The following is a 25253-nucleotide window of genomic DNA, read 5'->3' as shown; positions in this document are numbered from 1 at the left end:
ATAGTTGTCTTTCGCCCTCACTTGTGTAGGATTGGAAGAGAGCACGTTGCCTCAAGTTCAGCCCAGCTTTCCATGTTTGGACTCTGTTTTCTAAGGGATGATTAGCAAGCGGCTGTATTTTTCAAAAGCTAGCCTCATGAAAGCAGGTGGTTTGTCCAAAAATGAAAAAAGTGTCTGAAAGAAACGGGAAGAACTAGATAGTTATGTTTCCTGAGACCCAAGGGACAAAGACAGTGTGAGGGTTGGACATCTGTGCTCTGCTCCCAATAATGGTCATAGGAACATGTTTGCTCCCCAAGATGGAGCGGTGCCTCAAAGTGGGAGACTATACTACGTAAAAAAATATTTGAGAGCTTTCGGGGAGATACTGGCAGAGAGGGAATATATAATATAGACAGCACAATCTGCTTCTAATCAACGATGTGTTTTGGAAAGTAAGCAATTCCAAGTCTACAATGGACTGGAGTCCTGAGGACTTTCCCCAAGATCCTTAGGTTTCTTTGTTTGAAAGAGAGGAAAAGGGGTTCTCTTCCCCACAATGACTCAGCGTTGATTTTCTACAATCCTGGTATGTGTAGGCTCCACCAAATTTAATGTGATATAGAGAAACAATTCCTGCAACTCAAATGTAATACAACAGATATTTATTAGCCACGGTGGAGTGACGTGAAACTTATCTGCTTCTACTTAGTAACAGATTCTTTTGTAATTGGTCTTTTAAGAAATCAGTTCTTCTATTAACACGTTGCATATATATCCCCCAATCCTTTACACCATGAGCAGGGGTCTGAAGAAACTGACATACGGCAAAATGCGTAGCTTCAATTGGCATTTTCTGATAAACCAAAATAACAAACAAAAAAGTCTCTTTGAGCAGAATGTAATTCTCAACTTTTGGAGAGGCAACGCATTTAACAAGCAGAAAGAGTTGCTGTTAACATGTAATGAATTCCTGAGACAAGATACACTGTAAAACATATTGGAGAAAGATTCATTAGAAACAGTGTTATGTTAATGGGTGCAAAAATATAGTTAGAATGAATAAGATCTAGTATTTGATAGCACAATAGGGTAACTAAAGTCAACAGTAACTTACTGTACATTTAAAAATAATTAAAGGAGTGTAACTGGATTGTTTGCAGCACAAAGAAGGGATAAATATTGGAGGTGATGGATACCTCGTTTACCCTGATGTGATTATTACACATGGTATGCCTGCATCAAAATATCTCATGTACCGCATAAATATATACACCTCCAATGTACCCACAAGAATATAAAATAAAAAAATATACAAAAAATAAAAATAACAGCAAAAAATATGTTTAGGAAAACACTGTCATTTAAATTAAGGTTTGAGCAAATGCAGATTAAGAGCCTGTGAAATCACTCTCAGTAAAATGAAACGCCCATCACTTGGGTTTATATGTTGTCAGTAATTTAAAGAAACTTGGCTTGAGGCCCTCACTTCACAGACTCAACTATTACAACACTCTTCCCCTCAATATCTGTAACATCTACCTTATTTTTCTCTGTCTCTCCCCTGTAGCTATGTGTGTTATTTAGAGATCAACTACATTCCCAACTAGAAGCCAAATTTCAGCTCTCCCTTAAGTTTACTTTCACCACATATGTCTTGTATTTATAATTTCTATGAAAACTAGCAGAGGAAGTCTCACTTAGAACTCATGCCTGTCAATCATTTTCAATGATTCCACTTGAATTTCAAAATCCCACCTTGTGACTTTTCCCCGTAAGATCAGCCAGGTAAGTGGAGTGCATTCTCTCCTGACTGTCATCATTGACAAAGGAAATGGAATCTGTTGGGCTGGATTAGTTTTTCATCTCCCACTGGAATTCCAATAAGTAAAAATATCTTCATCTTGTATCAGTAATAACTGTATTGATGCAAGCAAGTATTAGGGTCAATAGACAAGTATGAGACAGCCAGCAGTTAGGCAATTAAGGCATAAAGAAATAATACAAGAAAAGAAAAGTTAAGGTCAATTCAGAAGAGACTTTTAGCTCTACTAGGCCATTGGTTTCAGTACCTAGTAGAGAAGAAGAACTAGAATTTCATATATCAATATATGCTATATAATGGTTAAAGTTTATTGCCTCAATTACAGCTATCTCCTTAGCCTTTTAAATTTCTGTATGTTCTATATACTTCATAATATTACATAACAATATTTAATGGAATAGAAGACACACAAATTATTTTAATTTAAAAGAGCATTTTCTTGTCTATAAAAGTAAGCAATTTTTTTTGCAGAAAATTATTTGAAAGAAAAATGAATCACATAGAATCTTATAAAAATGAAAAAATATGGTTTTAAATTTCATATTATTTTATTATCTATTGACTTTTGTAAATATTTTTCTTCTTCCACATGTTAATTTGATAAAATATAGTTTTCTAAAATTACATTGTTATACTCCTGGGATACATGATTCTTGTTTGTAGTGTTGAGTTAATACCCTTTTAGGTTTTAAGTAAAAAATTTAACATATTTCAATTTTCATTAATAAGTAAAGAAAAACTTTATCTTTCTTATACGACCGCTTCAAAGTTTTGTATCAGAAGTATAGTAACAGTAAAAGAATTAACAAGATTAAAACTGTGTTATAGAACTTTCCAGTAGCAAAATAATTGTGTTTTAATCCTTTGAAAGAGCTTCCTTAGCAAACTGTTTAGAAAGAAAAATTTTTAATAAAATTATTTTATATCACTTGTTCTTTTAAAATTTTGTCTAAATTGATATATCCTTTTATTCAAGAAATGTCTGAGTGCAGTTTGGTAAGTCTTAACTTTTAAATGGTGAAGCTTCCATCTGGTATTTTTCCATTTATTATCACATTGCCTCTTTAATTTATTTACCTTAAAAATTCTTATACTAATTATGTCTTGAAAATAGTACATCCTGTTACGGTGCAACATATCTCTTAAACATAACACACATGATTTTTAGCACTGTTCCAAGTCACCCTGTGCCATATTCTTGTACTTCTTCCCATGGTTAAGAGGTGAGTAAGTAAGTATAATTTATCTTCTATTTATCAGCACCATACTTTTCTATTCATCCTTACCCCATTTTTCTTTAATTCTTAAAATAATTTAATGACATTAGATGGCATCATTGCTAACTATTCGGGATGGAAAACAACGTTTGTGTGTGGTTTTGGAGGGGATACTCCTTAACTCAGAGGTACACAGGCTTTTTTTTTTTTAATTTTGGAAAGATACAGGGAGTTAAATAAAATGTGAATGTCATCATATAAGTATAAAATTTCATGAAATAAAATTTGATTTTTGCTGCTAAGTCTTCCCATAAATTTTTTGAAGTGGTTATAAAAGTCCAATTAGGTAAAAACAATGAAACGTACTATACTGGGGAAAAAGGACTAGAGTTCTGGCTAAGGTGATGGTAAGTGTCTTACTTTTACTCCTACACCATCTCTTCTCAAATTTTTTTTCCTAAAATTTCTTTCCCTTTACATTCAGAGAAACTTACATAAATAATGGGCATACTAAGTATACTATTGAGAATATCCTTATTTTCTTCAATGGTAGTTCAAAATTTCTGAAAAATTAATAGCGGAGATTGCTTTCTTTGAATTTAAAATTAACCACCTGCAAGCCCCTTGATTTTCTTCACTTAGCTCTTGTAATCACTTTAATTTTAAATATGTCAGGGTGTTAATTAATATCAAAGCATATCATTTATTATCAGCCTCCTACTTATAAGCCTAAAAGTAAATATAATTTTGAAAATGACATTTTAAATGTGGGAAATTCCTTCAAGAAGAAAAACTAAAAGTTCTAAATATTATTATTTGAAATATGAATCCCCGATTTTTCCCTAAAATATTTTTCCTTGGATTGTAGTATTTGGCATCATGAAATAAGTGTAAAAATTAATAGATTCGTCCAGATTTCATCTTAAATGGAGATAAGTTACTGAGAGAGGAGGCATGTAGGTGCTGGTGGTTAGGCAGATAAAGAGGGAGGGTCTTGGAAGACGGCAATGCCTGTGGGACTGCATCTGCACTACCCCAGTAGCCAGCAGGAGGAAAATGTAGTTAAGAACTTCCTCTTATCACAGGATTTTTGCCCAGAAGGGATTTTCCAGCCACTTACACAGGCACAGACAAATATTGGGGCATCCCCAAATGACCCTGAACTCACTATAATGCCATTAGCATTGCAGTTTTAGTCCCACATGGGTTTTGCTTTAGGCATTCATGATTAATAACCAACATGGAGTCACTGTGGCCAAGCCCAGGCATGTGCAGATGCAACACCCACACGGGGAACTTTACCCCACCCATTAAGGCAGAACCACAGAAGACTTCCTTTTTTCTGCCACATAAAAGATCCAGAACTCAGACCCATTTCTGGCTACCCTCTTTGGATCCCCTCTCACTGATGAGAGCTTTTCTGTTGCTTAATAAATTCTGCTCTGCTTTACTCACTGTCCAGCATCCACATGCCTTAATCTTCTTGGTTGTAAGACAAGAACTCAAACCTCGCTAAACTAAGGGAGTAAGGAGACTGCAACATTACTATCTTCTTATATCTCTGGGAATATTTAAAATTCAATTAAAACATAAAAATAAATCAATAAGAACTTTTCTCTATAATAAAATTAATTTGCCTCAGAAGCAAAATAGAACTGTGTCATAATTACTTGGGATTGAGGGGTCAATGTTCTTATTTGTCAGGACATAAAACTTTTGCCTTTTTATATGGCTATTTTTCATACATATTTTTTGTTTTTTTAACTTCATGTTGTGAACTTTTGGTAAAATTTAATTCTGTAAACTTATAAAACCACAATATGCAAACTGGTTTGTAGACTTTTAAATAAACGTTTCTTAAAAATTATTTAAAGAATTTTGTGGCCAAGGGCAGTCATTCATGCCTATAATCCCAGCACTTTGGGAGGCTGGGGGGTGTGGATCTCTTGAGGTCAGGAATTTGAGACCAGCCTGTCCAACATGGTGAAACCCCATCTCTACTAAAGATACAAAAATTAGCCAGGTGTGGTGGTGCACACCTGTAGTCCCCAGCTACTTGGGAGGCTGAGGCAGGGGGATCGCTTGAGCCTGGAAGGCAGAGGTTGCAGTGAGCTGAGACTGCACCACTGCACTCCAGCCTGGGCAACAGAGAGAACAGTGAGACTCTGTCTCAAAAAAAAAAAAAAAAAACAAAAAACGGTATTTTCAAGAATTCGCATTACATTACATTTAGACAAGTGTAGAATTCAATAGTATTATCTTTTCTATGTTACAGTAACACTTATGTTGAGTTCACCTCTCAGGGATCTTTCTTAGATTTTTTTTTTTGATAGGGTAAAGAAAATAAACAGGACAAACAACTGAACTGTATGTGTCTGATTGCAGATCCCCAGATCACAAATGAGGATAAACATTTCAAATGCATTACTGTTCTTATGCCTTACCTCTCAAATGTTTTCTTACAGAGAGATGCAATTAATTTCATGCATACATACTATAATAATATCACAAGATAGCAGCTTATTGTGAGAAAATTGGTATAATTTGATGTAAACATTTGTAAAGGCATTTTAGTTGTGAAAATTACACTGACCCTGCTTACTTTAGATCAATTCTAGGGTGGTAGGAACATGTGGCTGTAAAGAGTTTTCCAGAAAAACACAAAGAACATGTTTTGCCATCAGGTGTTCCTGAGCAGACAAGGCATTATGAATGGAGTGGAAGGATAAATTTCAACATGTACTTTAATGCTGAGGCATCTACGTTAGGAAAAATGAACATGATATACTTAAACAACTAAAAAAATTTCATAAATGCAGTTTGTAAAATCTCTTTTTATTGCCATAACACCATGCCTAAAACAGTGTCTGGTGTAATATAATTTTTAAAATATTTGCTGAATATTAAATTACCAAATGGAAAAATCAAAGAAGGGATCCCAATCAAATTGGGATCCTACTATATTGATTTGATGTTAAGATGTCATAAGTTCCAAGGTGCACCTTTATTTTATGAAGAAAAATACATTTAAAAACTGTGCCTATTAAATTAAGACATCATATTCTCATCATACAGAACTTTTATGTTATATATGTATATATGTACAAAAGTTCTTTTAGATTTACTTAAACATATGTTTTCAACTATCACTCATGTTTACATACAAAGGAAATTATAGACACAGTGTCTTGCTGAAAGTATAAAAGACTTCACACTCAGAAGTGCCTATGGTGAATGACTTGCTCTGAATCACTGACATCTCTGTTTATCCACACATTTTCATCCTCCGGACAAGTAGTTCTCTAAAGAGTGCTCCAGGATTTGGTTATTTTCTTCCAGGTCTCTGACAGCCATTCTGCACTTTGAAAATAATTCGATCCTGCAACTGATTCCGACTGGTAGGTGTCAACTGAAAGTTTTCAAGCAAAAACTTGAATTTGTGTTTATTTTTCTAATCAAGGGTTTCTTAAATTATTTTTTTAATTTAATTTTTATGGACTTAGGCACACAAGTGCAGTTGTGTTACCTTGATATATTGCATAGTGGTAACATCTGGGATTTTAGTCTACCGACCATCTGAACAGTATATATTGTACCCAATAAGCAGTATTTTATTCCTTACTCCCCCTCCAGCCCTCCCGCAATTTGGAGTCTCTAAAATCTATGATTCCATTCTGTTGTCTATATATACCCATTGTTTAGCTCCCACTCAAGTAAAGAACGTGCAGTTTTTTACTTTCTGTTTCTGAGTGATTTCACTGAGAATAACGGTCTCCTGTTTCATCCATATGAGCGTTTTATATATATATACAAATGTTATATATATAAATGCTTTTAGATATATACATACTATTTTAATCCAATCATACATTTATAGACATTTATGTTGATTTCGTAACTTTATTACTGAGAATAATGCCGAGATAAACATACAAATGTCGGGGTCTTTTGGATAAAACGATTTCTTTTCTGTTGGGTAGATACCCAGTAGAGGAATTGCTAGATTGAAGGGTAGTTTCATTTTTAGTTCTTTGAGAAATCTCCATAATGTTTTCCAAAGTGATTATACAAATTTACATTTCTACCAACAGCATATAAGCATCCCCTTTTCTCTGTATCCTCACCAACTGTTGTTTTTTGACTTCTTAATAATAGGCATAATAAATGGTGTGAAATGGTTTCTTGTGGTTTCAATTTACATTTCTCAGATGATGAATGATGATGAGCTTTTTTTCATATATTTGTTGGCTGCTTGTATATATTCTTTTGAAAAATGTGTGTTAATGTCCTTTGCCCACTTTTTGAAGGGGTTAGTTGTTATTTTCTGGATGAATTGTTTGAGTTCCTTATAGATTATGCATATTAGCCCTTCATCAGATGCATTGTTTGCAAATATTTTCTCACAATATGTAGATTGCCTGTTTACTCTGTTATTATTTCCTTTTCTGTTCAGAAGCTTTTTAGTTTAAGTCTCACTTGTTTATTTTTGGTTTTGTTGTGCTCCCTTTTGAGGACTTGGTCATAAATTCTTTGCATAGGCCAATGTCCAGAATAGTTTTTCCTAGGTTTTTGTTCAGGGTTATTAAAGTTTCAAGTCTTAAATTTAAGTCTTTAATCTATCTTGAGTTAATTTTTATATATCATGAGAAATAGGAATCCATTTTCAATCTTCTGCATATGGCCAGCCAATTTTTCCAGCACTATTTATGTTTCAGTGTACATTTTTGTTGACTTTGTCAAAAATCATTTGGCTGTAGGTATGTGGCTTTATTTCTGTGCTCTTTTCTTTTCCCTTGACTTATGTGTCTATTTTTATGCCAGTGCCATGCGGTTCTGGTTACTATATGCTCATAGTATAATTTGAAATCAGATAGTGTGATATCTCAACCTTTATTCCTTTTGCTTATTATTGCTTTGGCTATTCAGGCTCTTTTTAGGTTCCATTTGAATTTTGTGATTTTTTTTTTACCTAAATCTGTAAAGAATGGCATTGGTAATTTGATAGGAATTGCATTGAATCTGTAGATTGCTTTGGACAGTATGATCATTTTAATAATATTGATTCTTCCAGTCCATGTTTTTTCATTTGTTTGTGTCATCTATGATTTCTTTCATCATTTTTTTGCAGCTCTCTGTGCAGAGGTCTTTCAATTCTGTGGTTAAATGTATTCCTTTCTTTTTTTCTGGAGCTATTGTAAATGAGATTGAGTTCTTGAATTAGTTCTCAGCTTGATTATTATTAGTATATAAAAATGATACTTATTTTTCTACACTTATTTTGTATCCTGAAACTTTACCATCATATCTAAGAGTCTTTTGGGTAAGTTAGGCTATTCTAGGTATAAGATCATATTATCAGTGAACAGAGATAATTTGACTTCCTCTTTTCTAATTTGGATGCCTCTTATTTCTTTCTCTTGACCGATTACCAGGGCTAGGACTTCTAGTACTATGTGGAGTAGGAGTGATGAAAGTGGGCATCCTTGTCTTGCTTCAGATCTTAGGGGGAATGCTTTCAACTTTTCTCCATTCAGCATGATGTTGGCTGAGTTTTTCATATACGGCTTTTATTATTTTGACATGTTTCTTCTATGCCTAGTTTTGTGAGGGCTTTTAACATAAAGGAATGTTTAATTTCATGAAAGACTTTTCTGTGTCTATTGAAATTATCACGTGGTTTTGTTTTTAGGTCTGTTTATGTGATGAATTGCATTTATTCGTTTGCATATGCTGAGCCAACATTGCATCCCTGGAATAAAGCCAATTTGATTGTTCTGTATTATCTTTTTGATAGCCTGCTATATTTCATTTGCTAGTATCTTATTGAGGATTTTTGCATTGACATTTATCAGGAAAATTGGTTTGTAGTTTTCTTTTTTAGTTGTGCCTTTCCCTGACTTTGGTATCAGGGTGATACTGGCTTTATAGAATGAGTTAGGGAGAACTTCCTCCTCCTCAATTTTTTTAAACAGTTTCAGTACAATTGGTTTCAATTTTTCCATGTACATCTGATAGAATTTGGCTCTGAATCCATCAGGTCCTGGGCTCTTTTCTATTGGGAGATTTTTTATTACTGATTGAATTTCACTTCTTGTTAAAGGTCTGTTCTGGATTTCTATTTCTTCCTGGTTCAATCTTGGAAGGTTGTATGTTTCCAGGATTTTATTATTTTCTCTAGGTTTTCCAGTTTGTGCACATAGAGGTGCTCACTGTAGTCTGATAATCTTTTATATTTCTGTTGTATAAGTTATAATGTCGTCTTTATCCTTCCTGATTGTGCATATTTGAGATTTTCTCTATTTTTTTTGGTTAATCTAGTTAGCAGTCTATCCATTTTGTTTATTTTTTCCAAGAACTGACTTTCATTTTATTGATCCTTTGTATTATTTTATTCTCAATTTCATTTAGTTCGGCTCTGATCATTGCTATTTATTTTTTTCTGCTAGCTTTGGGTGTGGTTTGTTCTTGTTTTTCTAGTTCCTTCAGGTGCAAGTCAGGTTGTTAGTTTGCGATCTTTCCATCTTTTTCATGTAGGAATTTAACACTATAACTTCCCTCTTAGCACTACTTTTGCTGTATCTCAGAGGTCTAAACATAGTTTGATCTATCTAGTAATGCCTACATGGAAATGTCCAAGTTATTCTGTAAGGCTATTTTTTAACTGATAAAGTTCATAAATCCCAAGGTAATGCCAATTACTAATGATTCTGCCTAGTTAACAGCAATTTTCAGATTCAGTCCAATTTTGGATAAAATATTAAACTGTGCATGTCTGAGATGCTGTGATAAATAGAAGTAATCTTTTAGCAATAGCAGTTTCATGTAGGAAGCAGTTGTAATCATGGTAACCAGTAGCCAGTGACATTGCCAGATATACAACCCATTGTTTGTAGCAGCAGTAGAAGAGAACTGCCCTTTATTAGCAGTTTTGAGACACTTCAGGGACCCATATGGAAAAAAGGAGTGTTCTGAAATGAACTGGGAGTCTGTGATTTGGTTGATGGATATAAATCAGAGATTTTTATGCTTATTTCAAATTACAGCTACATTACTGAGTCCTTTGGGGTGGGGCACTTTGGAGGAACATTCTAACAATTTATTAAAGTTCAACTAAATTTTATTACAGTTTCACATTTGTATATCACAGGAAATGTGACATTTTAGTTGTGCTAAATTATACAACTTTTTAGAAAAATTTGCAATAAGATTTTCTACTACACTTAAATCCTTTGTCTGTTAGTTTATTGTGCCAAAGCCCTGGATGTGTATTTTAAAATCATGCTATTTCAGTATTTCACCTAGTCTTTTAAAAAATGTATTTGGGGACATGATTATCTCAATAGATGCAGAAAAGGCCTTTGACAAAATTCAATAGCCCTTCTTGCTAAAAACTCTCAATAAATTCGGTATTGATGGGACGTATCTCAAAATAATAAGAGCTATCTATGACAAACCCACAGCCAATTTCATACTGAATGGGCAAAAACTGGAAGCATTCCCTTTGAAAACTGGCACAAGACACGGATGCCCTCTCTCACCACTCCTATTCAACATAGTGTTGGAAGTTCTGGTCAGGGCAATCAGGCAGGAGAAGGAAATAAAGGGTATTCAATTAGGAAAAGAGGAAGTCAAACTGTCCCTGTTTGCAGATGACATGATTGTATATCTAGAAAACCCCATCGTCTCAGTGCAAAATCTCCTTAAGCTGATAAGCAACTTCAGCAAAGTCTCAGGATACAAAATCAATGTGCAAAAATCACAAGCATTCTTATAGACCAATAACGGACAAACAGAGAGCCAAATTATGAGTGAACTCCCATTCACAATTGCTTCAAAGAGAATAAAATACCTAGGAATACAACTTACGAGGGATGTGAAGGACCTCTTCAAGGAGAACTACAAATCACTGCTCAAGGAAATAAAAGAGGACACAAACAAATGGGAGAACATTCCATGCTCATGGATAGGAAGAATCAATATCGTGAAAATGGCCATACTGCCCAAGGTAATTTATAGATTCAATGCCATCCCCATCAAGCTACCAATGACTTTCTTCACAGAATTGGAAAAAACCATTTTAAAGTTCATATGGAACCAGAAAAGAGCCTGCATTGCCAAGACAATCCTAGCCAAAAGAACAAATCTGGAGGCATCACGCTACCTGACTTCAAACTATACTACAAGGCTACAGTAACCAAAACAGCATGGTACTGGTACCAAAAGAGAGATATAGACCAATGGAACAGAACACAGCCCTCAGAAATAATATCACACATCTACAACCATCTGATCTTTGACAAACCTGACAAAAACAAGAAATGGGGAAAGGATTCCCTATTTAATAAATGGTGCTGGGAAAACTGGCTAGCCATATGTAGAAAGCTGAAACTGGATCCCTTCATTACACCTTATACAAAAATTAATTCAAGATGGATTAAAGACTTAAATCTTAGACCTAAAACCATAAAAACCCTAGAAGAAAACCTAGGCAATACCATTCAGGACATAGGCATGGGCAAGGACTTCATGTCTAAAACACCAAAAGCAATGTCAACAAAAGCCAAAATTGACAAATGGGATCTCATTAAACTAAAGAGCTTCGGCACAGCAAAAGAAACTACCATCAGAGTGAACAGGTAATCTACAGAATGGGAGAAAATTTTTGCAGTCTACTCATCTGACAAAGGGCTAATATCCAGAATCTACAAAGAACTCAAAGAAATTTACAAGAAAAAAAACAAACAACCTCATCAAAAAGTGGGTGAAGGATATGAACAGATACTTCTCAAAAGAAGACATTTATGCAGCCAAAAGACACATGAAAAAATGCTTATCATCACTGGCCATCAGAGAAATGCAAATCAAAACCACAGTGAGATACCATCTCACACCAGTTAGAATGGCGATCATTAAAAAGTCAGGAAACAAAAGGTGCTGGAGAGGACGTGGAGAAATAGGAACACTTTTACACTGTTGGTGGGACTGTAAACTAGTTCAACCATTGTGGAAGACAGTGTGGCGATTTCTCAAGGATCTTGAACTAGAAATATCATTTGACCCAATCAGCCCGTTACTGGGTGTATACCCATAGGATTATAATTCATGCTGCTATAAAGACACATGCACACATATGTTTATTGTGGCACTATTCACAGTAGCAAAGACTTGGAACCAACACAAATGTCCATCAATGATAGACCGGATTAAGAAAATGTGGCACATATACACCATGGAATACTATGCAGCCATAAAAAATGATGAGTTCATGTCCTTTGTAAGGACATGGATGAAGCTGGAAACCATCATTCTCAGCAAATTATCGCAAGGACAGAAAACCAAACACCGCATGTTCTCACTTATAGGTGGGAATTGAACAATGAGAACACCTGGACACAGGAAGGGGAACATCACACACCGGGGCCTATCGTGGGGTGGGGGGAGGGGGAAGGGATAGCATTAGGAGACATACCTAATGTAAATGACGAGTTAATGGATGCAGCACAGCAACATGGCATACGTTTACATATGTAACAAACCTGCACATTGTGGACATGTACCGTAGAACTTAAACTATAATAAAAAAAAATGTATTCGGAGAAATTTGTTTTGTTGAATCTTGAAACAATATAGCTCTTACTAGATTACACAGTACATTATAGAAAAAGTATGAAAAGGTAGGAATAGTCCTGTAAAGAAACATTTTATTATGCAATGATTTTCAAGGCAGGTGATAGGCGCCTAGTGAGTGCTGAGTATGAGACAGAAAATAAAAGTGGTTTAATGTGCTTTATAAAATACCTCCTTCCCATCACAAAAGATTTAGAATTAGTTTGTCTAGACGGCAAGCTTTTATATTTTTTTAAATCTAATTAAGAGGATCTGATTTATATTCTACCTCTTTTCCTGTGGTAAGATCTATGTTACTTTTTTCTTTTCTTCTCTCTTTTTGCTTTGTTTTGTCTACTGGTGGCACAAGAATCTTCATAACAAATTGCCAGAGCCTACACGTGAAACTAAATCAGTAACTTTCTAAGTTAGGTACATTGGACTCATTCAGGGTGTTTTGGTCAAGTGATATCAATCCCAATTAAGTGAGTTTAATCATAAGAAGATAATTTGTTGTGAGACTACTGATGGTTTCCCAGGCAGAGAAAAAAACTACTGGCTCTGGAACTTATAAGGAGAGAGAAAATGTGTTGCCTGAATCTTTCTTAGTCTCTCCCTGTCTTTCTTTCCTTCCCCACTTCTCCTGCTCTTATTCCTCCTTTTTCTTCTCTCCCTCTTCTTCTTTCTTCAATTTCTTCTTTCTGTCTCCTCATCTCTGTTTGACTGTTTAGATTAATTTTTCCCTTATGTACTCAGGTTCTTTGCATGTAGTGGAGGCTATCACTGAAGGGGTAGCTTAATATTCACATCCTAGCTCTGCAACTTAAAAAGCAAGAATATTTTCTCTGCTACAGTGTGTAAGAACAATTCTGGAAAACAATAGTAACCAGCCAAGATTATTTTATATAGCCTTCCTATGTAAAATTCTGGGCAGGGATACTATTTGGCCAGAACTGAATCATACATCCTCCTCTGTATTCAGGGGTGTATTATCTGTTCCTGGGGAGATGAATTTAAAAAAGCATGCTAAGCAGCTCAAAACAGTAGACATCCCAGGACTTTAGGAAGGCATTTAAAAGATTTGTTAAGAATAAAGGTGTCCACAACCAAGAATACAATATGTATCCATTTTGTTAGAGTTAACATAGTCATATAGCACTTATATATCTAAAACATAGTGAGATTCTGATAGCATGCTTCAGCTTCTTCCCCCTCTCTTTTCTGACCTTAACTGTATTCTTTCACTTCTTTTTCTGTTTTTTATTAATTGCTTTTCATTTTTAAATATTATGGGTACATAATAGTTGTATATATTTATGGGGTACAGATGATGTTTTGATGCAGGCCTACAAAGTGTGATGATCAAATTAGGGTCTTGGGGTATCCATCACCTCAAGCATTTATCTTTTTTGTGTGTGTTAGAAACTTCCCAATTCCACTCTTTTAGTTATTTTAAAGTACACAATGAATTATTGTTAACTAGAGTCACTCTATCATGCTACCAAACACTAACTTTATTCATTCTATATACCTGTACCTACTAACCATTCCCACTTGATCTCCTGCCTTCCTGCTACCCTTTCAACCTCTGATAATCATCATTCTACTCTCTATCTCCATGAGTTTACTTTTAGTTTTTAATTATTATCCTTTTAGCTCCCATGAGTGAATGAGAACATGTGGTAATTGCCTTTCTGTGTCTGGCTTACATGAGGGTACAGATATTTTCTCAATATATTAATTTCCTCTTTTTTTGGACATATACCAGTTTTTTTAGGACTCCATACCATTGTTCATAGTGGCTCTACTAATTTACCAAGTACAAGGGTATACAAGGGTTTTCTCAAAAATCCAATTAAAATGGACTAAAGACTTGAATCTAAGACTTCAAACTATAAAACCACTAAAAGAAAACATTGGAGAAGCACTTCCAAACACTGGTCTGGGCAAAGATTTATTGTGGACACCTTTATGCTTAACAAAAGCATAGGCAACCAAAGCAAAAATGAACAAATGGAAAGACATCAAGGTAAAAAGCTTCTCATGACAAAAGAAACAACAAAGTGAAGAGACAACCCACAGAATGAAAGAATTTACAAACTATCCATTTGAAAAAGGATTAATAAACAGAATATGTATGCAGCTCAAACACCTCAATAGGAAAACATTAAATAATCCAATCTAAAAAATAGGCAAAAGATCTGAATAGACATTTCTCAGAAGAAGACATATAAATGGCTAACAGGTATATGAAAAAATGCTCAGAGAATACAAATCAAAACGGCAATGAAATATCACGTCATCCAAGTTAAATGGTTTTTATCCAAAAGACAAGCAATTATGAACGCTGGCAAGGATGTTGATTCAGTAGCTTCTTTTTATAGCGCTCCTGAGGATTCATTTCCTTTCCCTTGCTGATGAATTATCTTATTATTTTATTTGGCCCCATCAGCTCTGCTTTCTCTACGTTGAGCACTATATACCTACAAGGCTCTATTGATTTTTCTTTCCTATACCCTTTACCATATTCCTATGAATGAAGAGTTTTATCCAATTCTCTCTCTCTCTCTTTTTTTTTTTTTTTTTTTTTGTGAGGCTGAGTCTTGCTCTGTTGCCCAGGCTGGAGTGCAGTGGCACGATCTCGGCTCACTGCAACCTCCGCCTCCCGGGTTCACGCCATTCTCCTGCCTCAGCCTCCCGCATAGCTGGGACTACAGGTGCCCACCACCATGCCGGGCTGATTTATTTTTTTGTATTTTTTTAGTAGAGACGGGGTTTCACCGTGTTAGCCAGGATGGTCTCGATCTCCTGACCTTGTGATCCTTCTGCCTCGGCCTCCTAAAATGCTGGGATTACAGGCCTGAGCCACCACGCCCAGCCCCAATTCTCTCTTTAGTGAGATACCTCACCTGGCATTCTAGCTTAAAGTCAACTCTTATCACCATGAAAAACGTACATAGATATGGGTACAATGAGACTGCCTGCATGTTCATATGAACAGGACCATTTTTGTTGCTTGGCATGATCTGTACCTTCAGCAACAGAAGCTAAATGCAAAATGTGTTTATTTATACAACTTAAAGCATCAGCTAGACTTAGATTCAGTTTGAACACATCCTCTATATTGAATAAACCATTACTCCATTTTCTCTTATCTTTTAATAATCTGTTTGTTTTCTAATTAATAAAACAAATTCAATCTTTCCAATGTCTCCTTACCTCAAACTCCTTTCACCTACTTAAAATTATAATTTACTGTATTATATATTTATTTGTGTAATTTTTTAAGTCAGAGCTCAGGTCGCATGGCTGCAGACATTTTTAGTGGTTTGTTCATATTCTGTCTTTTCTGAATGCCTTGTTACTGTCATGCACAATTTTATATAATATAAAATGTATGCAAATGTATTATATTAATGCAGAAATGTATACATACACCCAAATTATAGAAATATTAATAATATCAAATTAAGTAAATGTAACATTGTGTTAATCATGGTAGAAAAAAACAGAATATAAATAAGAAAAGAACAAATGCACAAAATTAAGAAAAAATATGATTTGTTTTCCAGAAAAAGAGAGATGATTGGCATGATAGTGGTAAGAACCTGCTTGTGCAGATGTAAGAAACAGCATTAAATACATGCAGTGGAGTAATATTAGAAATCATGGAGAAAATCTGACGTATTTTGATAAAAGGAAATAGTTACCTGGAAGTCTTAAATACTAAATTTAAGTTCATTCACATGATTCTTGTGAGTCATTTAACTTTATTTAGAGAGTAGGGTTGTGTGTGTGTGTGTGTGTGTGTGTGTGTGTGTGTGTGTGTGTGTGTGTTGATATTGTCATTGTTTTGAGACGGAGTCTCACTGTATCGGGAGTAACTGGGATTACAGGCACGCACCACCACACCCAGCTAATTTTGGAGAGCAGGTGTTAATAGTTTCTTCTATTCAACACATCTGCCATAAGCCAGGAACAGTGTTGCCAGCTTAGAATATAAAGATGAACAAGAAACATAACATCTACTCTAACAATGAACGTCTTCAATTATCAGAGAGGATACCTATTAATCAGACCAATAAAGATAAACTTTTAATCGTGAGAACGGGCTTGGAGATGCAGGAGGAGCAGATATGAGTTGAAAAATTAAAAAGTTATTGATGTCATTCAAGATACAAGGAATTATAAGGCAAATGGTTTCTTCCATAATGCACCTTATTTGCACATATTAATTTTTGAGATTGTGCCTTCTATTTCTGTCACTAATCAATAATTGCTTTTCACTTATTTTTGTTAGATTTTTTGAACATCCTCATATACAGCAATATATAAGTATAGAATATTGTTACATTCAATATCTTAGCCTTCCTCTGTTACAGTTATTTTATTTTATTCTTGTTATTTTGCAATTGCATCCTACTTTTGGTTTATTAAGTATTATATATCCCTGAAAGCCTCTTTCAATCACTTTACATCTTTTAAAACAAAGCAGGGTATGCAGAAACTTTTTTTAAAAAAAATTTAAATCAAAAAGTGTGTGGTTACCTTACACAAACTTGTATGTCTCTTTGCAGTTTTTCAGCACATTTCTACATGTTGTTTTTAGTAAAGCCTTAGAATAAATCAAGAGCGAATGAGCCAGAAAAACTGTTACAAAGACAGTCTGCTAGATAGATATCTTAGATTTCTTGCACATATTTCAATCTAAATTGCCGTTAAGACAATTGCCATACACTTCTGACTGGTGTTCCCTTGGTCACCTTTAAGGAATATATCTTGTTGCCTAACATTTGAAATGTCTCACGTGCAATACTGATGGAGCTTCTCCAGAGGCCAGATGTGTTATCTGTGTTAGTTCAGGTTGTGAAATCAATTTATTTAATTTTTGATGTGATCACTGATTTGCAGACTTTTATGTGGGCTTTAATTTAGTGCAAGTTTGACATGAGTCTCTGTCTGCAGTTTCTGAAAAAAACATAATGACTTTTCTGTGTTTGTGTAGTTTATCACTTAGGATGGAATGCTTTTTACAAATCAAAATATTTTAGAACTTTTATCTCTATACTACATCTTCTCATATATAGACTTATTTTAAATCCCCATACTTCTAGTAATTGACCAAATTGTTTCATCTGCAATTTTTTAAACCTATGCTTCAAGATGTTAGTAACAAATGAAAACTCACAGGTGAAACTCTTCTAGGGTCATTTGTTTCATAAGAATATGCCCAGACAAAAACACTGTCTCTGTCTCTTTCTCTGTTTCTCTCTCTCTTTTTCTTTTCTTCCATAAACAGAAGTTAGACCTTTCCCCTTTGAAGTAGGCACAGAGAAAATTTAGTGGCATGGCTTAAAATTGCTCTCAATTTTCATGTGGAAAAAAAGATGAACAGATGTATTTCTATTCCATTACTTTTTAAAACTAAGCAAAAATAAAAAAATAAAATTTTCTACAAATCAAGCTAAAAAGTACAAAGGAGAGTTGTCTGATACATGAAAAGTACATTCAATGAAGGGATGACTCACAGAGAACAGATGTATCTCAATACAACTTGGGTAGCACAAGGTGTTTTCCAAAAGTATGTCTCATGGCCCCAATGTTCTCAAATGAATGTGTTACTTGACACCATAACCTAAACATAAGTATCAGCTATAGCAGTGTCCCTGGTATAAAACCACAATGCACAGTAGCAGAGGTGAAAAGAATACAAATGTAGAGGAAGCAAAATCAATGGAAACCAGAGATGTGTTCAGGTAATAGTAGATAGTAACTAGCTTTTGAGCTACTGATCACACCAACAGAAGGAGAACAAAAATATAATTGCTAAGTCATTACACACACACACACACACACACACACACACAGAGAGAAACCTGTGACTCGCTGACTTTGGTTGTGAGTTAATTCTCTGTTCACTTGAAAAGGATGGCAATTACAGGGACTTAGTTCATTGGAAAGACAGTGCAGAAGAGATGATTAAAAGATGTGGTGGGATTCCATACAGGATTTTGAGATTCCTGTATTCCCCCTCATATGGTTTGGCTATGTCCCCACCCAAATTTCACCTTGACTTGTGATAATTCTCCTGTGTCAAGAGCAGGGCCGGGTGGAGATAATTGAATAATGAGGGTAGTTTTCCTTATACTGTTCTTGTGGTAGGGAATAAGTCTCAAGAGAGCTGATAGTTTTACAAATGGGAGTTCCGTGCACATGCTCTCTTACCTGTCACCATGTAAGATATATCTGCTTCTCCTTTGCCTCCCACCATGATTGTGAGGCCTCCCCAGCCATGTAGAACTGTGAGTCCATTAACCTTCTTTCCTTTATAAATTACCCAGTCATCGGTGTGTCTTTATTAGCAGCATGAGAATGGACTAATATGGTAAATTGGTACCAGGTAGTGGGTGCTGCTTTAAAGATACCTGAAAATATAGAAACGACTTTGGAACTAGGTAACAGGCAGAGGTTGGAATCATTTGAGAGGCCTCAGAAGAAGATAGAAGAATGTGGGAAAGTCTGGAACTTCTTAGAGACTTGGAGGGCTCAAAAGACAGGAAGAGGTAGGAACGTTTGGAACTTCCTAGATACTTATTGAATGGCTTTTATCAAAATGCTGATAGTGATATGAACTGTAAAGTCCAGGCTGAGGTGGTCTCAGATAAAGGTGAGGAACTTGTTGGGAACGGGATTAAAGATCACTCTTGTTATGCAAAGAGACTGGTGGCACTTAGGTCCTGTTATGCAAAGAAACTGGTGGCACTTATCTCCTGCCCTAGAGATCTGTGGAACTTTGAACTCAGTGAGATTAGTTAGGGTATTTGGTGGAAGAAATTTCTAACCAGCAAAGCGTTCAATAGGAAACAGAGCATAAAAGTTTGGAAAAGGTACAGCCTGATGATGCCGTGGAAAAGAAAACCTCATTTTCTGAGGAGAAATTCAAACTGGCTGCAGAAATTTACATAAATATTGAGGAGCCAAATGTTAATCACCAAGACAATGGGGAAAATGTCTCCAGGGCATGTCAGAGACATTCATGGCAGCCCCTCCCATCACAGGCCTGGAGGCCTAGGAGGAAATAAATGGTAAGACAATGGGGAAAATGTCTCCAGGGCATGCTGGAGACATTCATGGCAGTCCCTCCCATCACAGGCCTGGAGGCCTAGGAGGAAATAAATGGTTTTGTGGGCTGAGTCCAGGGCCCCCCGGTGCAGCCTAGGGACTTGGTGCCCTGCATCCCAGCTGCTCCAGCCATGGCTAAAAGGGTCCAAGGTACAGCTCAGGCTGTGGCTTCAGAGGGTGCAAGTCCCAAGCCTTGGCAGCTTCCACATGGTGTTAAGCCTGTGGATGCGTAGAAGTCAAGAACTGAGGTTTGGGAACCTCCACCTAGATTTCAGAGGATGTATGGAAATGCCTGGATGTCCAGGCAGAGATGTGCTGCAGGGGTGGAACCCTCATGGAGAACCTCTGCTAGGACAGTGTGGAAGGGAAATGTGGGATACAATCCCACATGTAGAGTCCCCACTGGGCACTGCCTAGTGGAGCTGTGAGAAGAGGCTCACCATCCTCCAGACCCCAAAATGATAGATCCACTTATAGCTTGCACTGTGCAAGAAAGTTGACTGAAGGACAGATTGTCATTTTAAAAAATAAGTGATAAATAATTATAACTACTGAATGCTGCTTTCATGAGTTCTTCATTAAATATTAGGTCAATAAAGGATTTAAGTTAAAGGGAGGTTAAAGATTTTCTGTGCATGCATTACGATCTAAAAAACAAAGATGACAAATTTGATCCAACTGATATATTAAAACACTTCATCCAGAAATGACAGAATTCACATGATTTTCAAATACACATGAAAACTTTGACAAGATTGATCATATGCTTTGGCTTGAGGTAACTCAATAAATTTCAAAGCAATGAAACTATTAAAGTATTTTTTTCTGACTACTTTGTAACTAAGGTGGAAATTTAGAAATATACATGTAAACAAAAGCAAAAGTGTAACTGCATTTTTCTTCAGTGTTTAGACATTTGTAAATTTTAAATAAATGGTAGGAACAGAGATAAATTCAAAGGAAACAAGAAGATATTGTAAAGTGGATGATGACAAATACAAGACATATAAAATTTTGGGTCTGAATTAAAGTTTTGCTTACAAGCATATATAGATCCTAAACTGCATATAAACTGTGATCTATTGTGTAAAATAAAGGAAAGAATAACAAATTAAAAACCTAAAGAAGTTATATGATAATAATAAAGATAAGTTTATAAAGCAAAAGCAATGATAAAGACAAAGGATAAGAAGAAAATTAGCTAAATCAAAAGTTGACAGTTTATAAAGACAAAATTGATAGACATCTTGCAAGACTGATTGACATATTGAGAGTGAGCAATACTAAAAACGCTGTATTACTACAGATCTTATGAAGGGATTTTATGAATATTAACAATATTAAGCCATAAAATATTAAACACTTTGATTAAAATGACAAATTCTTATGAGTTCTCATCTTTAAAATCCAAATGTAAAAGAAATAGAAAATATGAATATTCTTATAATTTATTCAGAAATTGAATTAGTTGGCCTAAGGTTTTAATGGGAAGCATATGCTGAAAAAAAGTTAAGTTTTAAAGTGTTTACTGGAGACTAATAACTGGAAAACATAAGGAAGGAAGCACAAGTAAACTTATATTCTTTTACCAGTGACTTCAACCAAGTATTTAAGGGAAAATGATAAGAACCTTACACAACACTTTCACAAAATAGGAGAGAAGAAAATATTTCCTGAATCTTTTATAAGCAAACCTGTGATATCAAAATCTGACAAAACATTAAAAAAAGACAACTACAGACCGGTATTCTTCATAAACACAAGTGTTAAATTTCTTAATTAAATATTAATAGAGATAATGTGAAGAATAGCCAACACATCATGGCCAAGTAGGTTTAATTTCAGGATTATTAGGTTAGTTTACTATTCAGAAAACAATCCATGTAATTTTTCATATTAATTTAATAAAGAGAAAAGTAAAATAATTATTTTGATTCATAAAAAAGTCACTTTTCAAAATTAATTACCTATTTATGTTAACAATTCTCACAAGTGACAAAATGAAAGTTTCTCAGTATTATAAAGGACATTTATAAAAATTTCTTGGACCTTCTACAAAAATAAAAAAAAGAAAAGAAAACCTCAATTCCTATTTCACACCATACTCCTCCAAAATAATTTGATTTGGATCATAGAATGTGAGTGTGTGTGTCTGTGTGCGTGTGTGTCTGTGTGTATACACACACACACAGGTGTATTTTAGAGTCATTGCATGTTTGGTTCCACACTACTGCAATAAAATAAATATTGCAATAATGCAAGTCTCACAGTTGTTGTTTTTTCCTTTCCCAGTGTATATATAAGTTATGTCTACATCATACTCTAGTCAATTCAGTGTGCAATAACATTACATTCTCCACTGAAGTCTTGAATCCTTCAAAGTCATCCATGAGAGATGGAATCAATTTCTTCCACACACCTGTTAGTGTTGCTATTTTAACCTCCTTCCATGAAATACAAATATCCTTAATGATATCTAGATTAGTGATTCCTCTCCAGAAGGTTTTCAATTTACTTTGTCCAGATTCATCAGAAAAATTACTAGCTATAGCAGCTATAGTCTTACAAAATGAATTTCTTAAACAATAAGACTTCAATATTTAAATCACTCCTTGATCCATGAGCTGCAGAATACATGGGTTAGTAGGCAGGAAAATAAGATTAATCACTTCAGCGCTCTAGAGTGACAAGGTGCATTGTTAGTGAGCAGTAATATGTTGAAAGGAATCTTTTTATCTGAGCAGTAGGTCTCAACAGTGGGCATAAAATATTCAGTAAACCATACTGTAAACAAATGTGCTCTAGACCAGGCTTTGTTGTTTCATTAATAGAGCACAGGGAGAGTATATTTAGCATAATTCTTTAGGGTCCTAAGAGGTTTGAAATGCCAAATGATAATTGGCTTTAACTTAAAGTCACCCGCATTAGCCCCTAACAAGAAAGTTAGCCTGTTGTTTGAAGCTTTGAAGCCAGGCATTGACTTTTCCTCTCTAGCTTTGAAAGTCCTAGATGGCATCTTCTTTCTAAAGAAAGCTATTTTATCTACACTAAAAGTCTGTTGTTCAGTATGGCCACCTTCATCTATTATCTTACCTAGATCTTCCGGATAACTGTGTTAGGACTTGCTGCTTCACATAGACTTTCATGTAACGGAAATGGCTTCTTTTTTAAACCTCATGAATCAACTTCTGTTAGCTTTCAATTTTTCTTCTGCAGTTACCTGACCTCTCTCAGGTTTCTAAGAATTGAAGAGAGTTAGAGTCTTATCTAGATTGGACTTTGGTTTAAGCAAATGTTGTGACTGATTTGATCTTCTATCCAGGCTATTAAACAAACTCCATATCGGCAGTTTTGCTTTCTAATCATTTGTGTGTTTACTGGGGTAGAATTTTTAATGTCTTTCAAAAAATTTTCCTTTGTATCCTCAACTTGGGTAACTATTTAGCTTAAGTGACCTAACTTTCAATCTATCTTGGCTTTCAACATGCCTTCCTTACAAGCTTAATTATTTTTAGTGTTTGCTCTAAAGTGAGAGACATATGGCTCTTCATTTGAACACTTAGAGGCCATTTAGGGTTATGAATTGGCCTAATCTCAATATTATTGTGTCACAGGGAATAGGGAGGCACAGAGAGAGAGAGAGAGAGAGAGAAAGAGAGAAAGAGAGGTAGGGGAATTGCCAGTCTGGGAGCAATCAGAATATATGCAACATTTATTGATTAAGTTTGCCATCGAATGTGGATGTGATTTGTGGTGCCCCAAAACAATTACAATAATAACATCAAAGATCACTGATCATACATCACCGCAACAGATATAATAATAATGAAAAAGTTTGAAATATTGCACAACTTAATAAAATGTAACATAGACACAAAGTAAGCACATGCAATTGGGAAAATGGTCCTGATAGACTCATTTGACCAAGAATTGCCACAAACCTTCAATATATAAAAGGTGCAATATCTGCAAAGTACAATTAAGTGAAACACAATGCAGTGATGTATGCCTATATATATAATGAGATTTATTATAAGGAATTGGCTTACATGATTATGGAAACTGTAAAGTCCAGCGATCTACCTCCTGCAGGTAGGAAACCCAGAAAACCTGGTGTAAATTCCAGCACAAGTCCAAAGGCCTGAGAAGCAGAAACACAGATGGTATAAATCCCAGTTCTAGGCAGGAGAAGACTGATATCTTATCTCAAGCATTTACTTAGAGAGATAGATTTACACTTTCCTTTGCCTTTTAGTTCTATTCAGACCTTCGAAATGTTGGATAATGCTCACTCACATTAAGGAAGGCCTTCTGCTTTACTTAGCCCAGTAATTCAAATGCTAATCTCTTCTAGAAACACTGCCACAGAGGCATGCAAAAATAATGTTTAACCAAGTATCTGGGAACATTGTGACCCAGTCAAGTTGACATAAAATTAAGTATCACACTTGGCAGTAGGTCAAGGTTTCTAATACAATATATGTTAAGCAATTACCATAAAAAAAGATAAGGTAGGTATCATCAAAAACAAGCAAATAAAATTAACCTCCTCATCAAAAACATTTTTCAAAATGAAATGAACAGGCAACACACTGGTGAAAAATTCCCCAAATAATATGTATTATCTAATAAGGAATTGTTATCTATGATATATAAGGAACTCTGATAATTTAACAATAAAAACACAAACTGCCCAATAATAAAATGAGTAAAGATTTAAAAGGACACTTTACATAGGCTAATACATACATGGAAATGTGTTTAATTTCTCATTAGTCATTAGAGAAATACAACTTGAAATCACAGTGAAATACCACTGCACATTCCTCAGAATGACTGTAATTAAGACTGACAGTACCCTATTTTGTCAACAATGTGCAGCAATGAAAATAAACATTTTTCATGGCAGTGTAAATTTATACAATTATTTTATAAAAAGTTCTGTATACACAAACATATATCTATCCAATAATCCAATAATTTCAATCCTACTTATTTACCAAAGAAAAAAATGTGCTCATGAAATTGTATAAGTATACATATAGAAAAGGTTTACTCATAATTAGCAAACTTACAATCAGACCAGGTGTCTACCAACAGCAAAATCAATAAATTTATGTGTATTCATCCAATGAAATACTATTCATCAATGAAAAGTGAAATGCTCAATATGCAACACCACATGTTAATATCAGATAATATGGTAAGTGAAAGAAGACACACACAAGAGTATACATTATTGATTTTATTTATATAAATTTGTAGGAAAGGCAAAACTAACATATGGTGAGAAAAAGCAGAAGAGTGATTTCTGGAGGGATGAGGGTGAAGGTGTTAATTGACTAAAAAGGGTGTGAGAAAGCTTTCCGGGATGTTGAGAATGCTTTATAAGTTAATGAGAATTTGTTTTATACAGGTATATGAAATTGCCAACATATATTTAATGGTAAACTTAGATGTACATGGAAATGCACAAGTAAATTTTACTTCAAATAAGTAAAATA

Source organism: Pan paniscus, chromosome 3 (genome assembly GCF_029289425.2).
Source record: "Pan paniscus chromosome 3, NHGRI_mPanPan1-v2.0_pri, whole genome shotgun sequence".
Lineage (NCBI taxonomy): Eukaryota > Metazoa > Chordata > Mammalia > Primates > Hominidae > Pan > Pan paniscus.
Note: the sequence above shows the minus strand (reverse complement) of the source record.